General features: G+C 38.6%; 1 protein-coding gene across 5 annotated transcripts in view; it reads right to left on the bottom strand.

Annotated features, from left to right (window-relative positions):
- Positions 1-5,470, bottom strand: part of LOC119707842 (pre-mRNA-splicing factor ISY1 homolog) — a 51,918-nt gene extending 46,448 nt beyond the window's left edge. For 3 of the 5 annotated variants that reach the window (XM_038153385.1, XM_038153383.1, XM_038153381.1), the window contains exon 1: positions 5,362-5,470. The gene's annotated coding sequence lies outside the window, so the exon portion shown is untranslated. The remainder of the gene's footprint in view (positions 1-5,361) is intronic. The other 2 variants (XM_038153382.1, XM_038153384.1) reach the window with 2 other exon arrangements.
- Positions 5,471-6,000: the final 530 nt, after the last annotated feature.

The raw sequence follows: 6,000 nt of genomic DNA on the forward strand, positions 1-6,000 counted from the left end.
TATCCTAATTTCTACTGATTGGAAACCTTGCAGTGGCATTGTGTAGGAACATACTGCTCTTGTATAAAGCAGTGATTCGTAGCTTCTCACCCCATGGGGTAATAATGCTTCCCTCAGACATTCCTTTTCATTAGGCTCTGCTAGAATTATCCTAATGCACATGGTGGAAATAAGACTTAGGTGTTTGGCTGCAAATTTGGAAGGCTGATGTATTTAAATTATGACTATGCATCTTCATTTTACCACTGGATTCCAACTTCAGCCCTAAATGATAAAATCTTGAACAAGATGCAGTTGCAGCTGTACATATAAACTCTGACTTAGTTGAGAGTTCTCATGTACTTAAAACATTTTTATGAAGTACTGCTTTAGCCTATTAGAAAAGTCAACTATCTGAAGCTTTGAACTTTTGAAAAGAATCTGTAGTCTCTTTATGTTGCTATATACTTGATCTGATTGAGTGTTTACAAAGGAAAAATATGGATCCAACATTACCCTGGAACCAAATCTGGGATTTCCCTCGAACCAAATCTGGGATTTCCCCCAGAAAGGACAACAAAACCAGGAAATTTTAATACTTTCATACCCTATCAGGAGAGCTTTGGGCAAATGTACTCAAATCAGTCAGAACACAGGCAGAGGTTGAGGTATATGAACTCTGCTTGGCCAACTTGGCCAAAAGTATGTTGTATACTAATACAAAATATTTTTCTCTTTTTTTTTTCCTTTGATACAGCAACTCAGGCAGTCTACCACTACTTTAGTATTTTAAATATATGTTCTGAAACTGAGTGGGGATTCCCTGTATATTAGGAAGTTAGAGAAAAAATGTTGAGTGCTATTAACACTGGATCTTCTCTACTTCTTTTGGTAGAAAAGCACAAAAAGACAGTCTCCTTAAGGAGCAAAACAGGATACTTTATCATAAAAGTGTAGATAAACCTGATTTTGTTCCATTTTCTAGAATTCTTCATTGTCCTAACTTTTTTTCTGAGCTGAAACAAGTAGCACTCATCACAGATGATAGTTTATCTGAAGACTAGTATACCCTCCCTGTCAGTATTATTACAATAGTTCTTTGAAGAGATCATGGTGCTTCAACCTCATGGTTAAATTAAGAATTTCATCTGACCTCAGAAAAACAAACCAAATAAAATAGCTGAAACTAGAAATTTGGGGCTTGTGCTTCTTAAAACCAACACACTGGGAAACTCTCTGGGAAATGCCAGGTAAGGTCAGTGAGGCTCTCTACTCAGTTCTCTCTATGAGGCACTTGCACACTGCATTCTGTGCATTGCCTGAGTTAGTTCTTTATCCTCAGCCTCCTCTTGAAAAAAAATAAAGAAAGAAAAGATAAAACCCTCCCAAAATTATTTTAGAAGTATTCATATGTATAATGATACTGAGTTGCTTAATTTATTTTTACCGAAGTACATTTAAATACCTCCATAAATTTTTTTTTCTTACTGTAACACCACTTGACCTAGCAGGTTACTACTATTGCCTGCAAAATCCAAATATTTTCACTCAAAGCCAAATCACTGGCATGTAATTACTAGAGAGAAACTTTGTTTCACCAGATAGACTATATAAAATTTGATCTCCCAGATCTTTGTTTTATATCTCATGGAAATACAAAACGTTCTGTGCACTTTGATTCAAACACAATCCATGGCTTACAAAACACATCACTGTTTAACAACGAGTAATGTGATAGAAAAGATAAAATAATGTTCTCCAACCAATATCAGTGAATCACCAGATAAGGAAATAGTGATATATGAATGCTCCCTCAATCTCACAGAAAACTACAACGTGATAGAGAAGAATTACATGGCACAAACACATCTGACATTTACTTCTAGTTTATCAAAAAATATTTGCCCCTCTCATACAGTAAGAGTTGAACCAACCTGGAGCTAGAGAGAAAGAAGGAAATGAGAGTAGTCTCCTTACTCTCATGTTCAACACAGACAAGAGGAGAACATCCTTTGAAGAGTTTAATTTAAATATGTTAAGGTATTGATAAGTGTTGCTGCTTTAAGGTTCTTATTGCTTATCAACAAATTTATCAGATGGTCACAAAAATCTTTAACTCTTATGTGAAGAATAATGAATCAGTCAAATAATTTTCTAAAAAAAAAAAAAATCAGTAAAACTACAGATTATTTTGAAAACAAACAAAACTAAAACAAAACCAAGCCAAAATTATACTTCAAATTTTCCATGCATTTGAACCATTTTTAGTTTAGAACTGTTCTCTACCTTCTCCTTGAATAATTTAACAGCTAGCAGTTTTTATGGCAGCTACTGTAAAAGATCCTGTTATTCTTGTTATTCTGCTTGCTGTTATGAATAAGAAAATTGAGTCGCATGTAAAATAACCATTATTAGGGGTAACTCCTCACCTTAGAATGGATGACTGTCATTCTTAGATATAACCATTACTTCCAGTAACATTATGTGGAAGGAGGGAGAAAGAAACACTTAACCATGAAGAAAAATGTAATTTTTAACCGCCAAAAAAAAAATGTAAACTGAAGGTGATTCTACATGCACTGTAGAAAATTACAGGATAAAACTACTTGCATGATTTATCAATATGCCCAGGAGAACGTGGAAAAAACCTTTTAATCTTGTGCATTCTCCATTAGATAATCATTTAAGTTGTGAAAAGTTGTGAATGATCTGTGTTTCCAATATGGCAGAAAATAATTCAACCCTAAATTTAGGTGGTTTAACTGAAATATACTTCTGAAAATTATTACCCAGATTTATAAAGAGTCAGGTAACACTGATGAAGAATTTCTTTATTGACATCAATAATTCTCACGTTTTAAATCCTGTTTATGTATTGGTCCAAATTGGAACAGTTGTGCTTTTCCAGAATATTAATAACTGTTGTTATTATTTAGAAAAGCAAAGAAGAATATTTAAGTGTTACAGAGTATTATTTTTAAATCCAGAATGCCAGAAATACATCACTGTGGACTTCACATTGCTCAAATATTAGTCAATGAATGTCAGAACTCCTGTTGATTGCAGAAAACAGGAAGAATTTCCTTTAAACATATTCTCAGTTTGAAGTGTCTACCTATGTGTATGTATTTGTTTCTATTTTAAAATAGAGTGAAAAAGCAACAAGGACCACAGAACAGAACATCTACTAACACCAAGACTGTGTGTGTGCTGTGCCTTTTCCTGACCTTGGCTGTGTCAGGTGGAGTAACAGGGGGCTTATTATGAAGGACAGGACAGATCACTGGGGTGACTCTTGGTGTCTCTCAGATTGGCACAGTTTGTCATAGCTCTTATAGGGTATCTAAGGCCTCTGCAATCCCTGCTATAAGCTCCTCCAGTGAGTGTCTTACTCTATATATCACATCTGGAACAAAGAAAACCCTTCTCTGTTGGCTCTTGGGCACACTGTAATGTGAATAATAGGGTAAGATATTACAAATGAGGTAAGAGCTGTGCTGGGGAGCCTGTGCAAGTAAAATAAGGGCCACATTATCTAAGACCATTTTTTCACTGAAGTGGATTTTAGAAACTGTGTTTTGTAATGTGCAGCATACACCTGTTTTGATAGAACAGGGGCACTGCAAAGGCAGGAATAACACAGAATCAAGAACAATAGCACTGCACCCAGTACTTTATGCCAGCATATAGAAGATTCTACAGCACCTATTTAGTCATAACCACAGTGACACCAAAAAGCCACTTTGCATTTTCCAAAACTGTGTGCCAAAAAAACCAAGATCACCTTTAAAGAAATTAATTGCAACTCTGTAAGAACTCTCCTACACAGGGCATGTGAAACCCAGCTGCACAGTCAATCATTTTAAGGGATTCTACTTGCAGCTGCAACTAGAACTATATTAAATCCCACTAACACATCTAGGGAAATGAAAAAAGAGCATTTTCATTGTAAATTAATGCTAATTTTCTATTCTCGATGCATCTAAAATTTCCATGATAGTCAAGGAAGCAGTCAGTGAGGCCTAGCTATAATGACAGGTAGGTGTTAAGGCACTTTGAACACTGCCAAGAGCAAGAGACCTGCCCTGTCACTCTGCCTACAGATGCAATTTGAACCTCTGAGTTCCAAATATGGGAAGACTGCTCCATGCTATTGACTGAATTTAAGAACTAGGCACAATTAACTAGGGTTAAACCACAACAATTACAGAAACATTAGAAGAAAAACTTGAAAACATTACTGCAGTTGGTTGACAATGACTAGCACCTGCCAGCTGCCCACCCAGATGCACTTTCACCCTTCTTCATCAAGAGCCCAGGGTAGAAAACACGATGAAAAAGCTCAAGGATTGAGATAAAGACTAGGGTAAAATAATTTGTTGCAAATCAAAACAGATTCGTGTAGCAAGAAATAAAAATAAAAATGCAAACAATACCTTTCTCCCACCCAGTTTCACATCTTCATTTCTTATTCTTCAACATCTTCCCATCCTGAGTGGTGTGGGGGGACAGGCAACGGGGGAGTCCTCAAAGCTCCTCTTTGCTACTTCTTCCTCTCACACTTTTCCCCTACTCCAGTGTGGGTCCAGCCATGCACTGCAGTTCTTCAGGATAAACCTGCTTCACAGACATCTCTCTATGGGCTGCAGGGAAATCTCTGCTCCAGAGCCTCAAAATCCTCCTCCTCCTCTTCCTTCTCTGACTTTGATATGTAACATTTTCTCACTCCTCTTACAGAGCTGACACACAGCAGCTTTACCCTTTGTTAAACGCATTATCACAGAGGCAGCACCAGCACTGCTGATGGGCCAGGCTGTGGCCAATGCCAGCTGTTTTGGGGCTGCCTGGAATCCTCTCAGGGCAGCCCCATCCTCTCCTTACAGGGGCTGTCCCACAGCTCCCGCTGAGCAGCGACACCAGTACTCTCCCCTGTGGAAAATGACCCCACCAAACCAAACCAAGGGCTCTTGGTTTCATCATATTGCTCACACCATAAAAGCCAAGAATGCTATTAATACAACTGTGATTCTATTGTTCACTAGTTAAGTGGTCATTTTTCACTGTTCTTAAAATCAGTGTGATTTCAAATTTCAAGGATACAAGCTACAACTCAAGAGCAGAGCTAGAATTCAGTGCATAAACAAATTCATATTTACAGTCATGCTTAAATAACTACTATTAATAAAAAACTCTTATCTTTTTGATAAAAGACATCAACAAACTTACTTCAAAAAGGGATTTTGCAGGGCTGCTGTTTCTCCTTGGGCCAGTGCTGCCAGGCTACCTCTTGCTCTGGGAGCGTCTCCTCTACAGTGCTGTCTGGTATCACCCTCAGCCCACCTTCCGCCCAAGCCCGGATGTCGTAATATAAAAATGCCTCACCTCAGAATGAAGAGCAGGAGGGCTTCTTGCACGCTTAATCCAGAGAGGTTCATTGAGGGAGGAAATGGAGAGTAGCAGGCACAGAGCCTGCACCAAAGGGCAGCAGAAGTAAAAAAGGCCTAGCCCTTCTACGGGTCTGGGTATATATACTCAGGGAGGTGGGCGGGGTTTGGGGAGGAGCTAGGGCGGGGTGACACAACACGAACCAATAGGGAAAGGAGGTAGGAGTGGTTCCAACCTTGGGACCAATGGGGAACAGAGAACCGAGGAACCTTCTAGAACAGGGGAGTGGGGAGTGGGTGACTGACACGGTGATTGACATGGTGATTGACATGGGAGCTTGCATAACACACTTGTTGTCTCCCAAGGCATTCCCAAACTTTCTTCTTTCAGGCTGCCTCCCACAGGATTTTATAGAAAAAAAAGCCTTAAGGAAGTGTTTAATCCAACCTCATACCCTGTGATTGTCTTGGTTAATATTTGAGGGTCCATTTTGGATGCAACAGCTAGCTCATAATAACTCACAATGTCTTTCAGAAGAAGAAATGATTGACATATGCTGTCAGATACACACATTGCACAAGATTCTTTTTTCCCCAAACAGTGCAACCCACTGTCTCTTAACACCTATATCTGGCT

This window comes from Motacilla alba, chromosome 1A (genome assembly GCF_015832195.1).
Source record: "Motacilla alba alba isolate MOTALB_02 chromosome 1A, Motacilla_alba_V1.0_pri, whole genome shotgun sequence".
Lineage (NCBI taxonomy): Eukaryota > Metazoa > Chordata > Aves > Passeriformes > Motacillidae > Motacilla > Motacilla alba.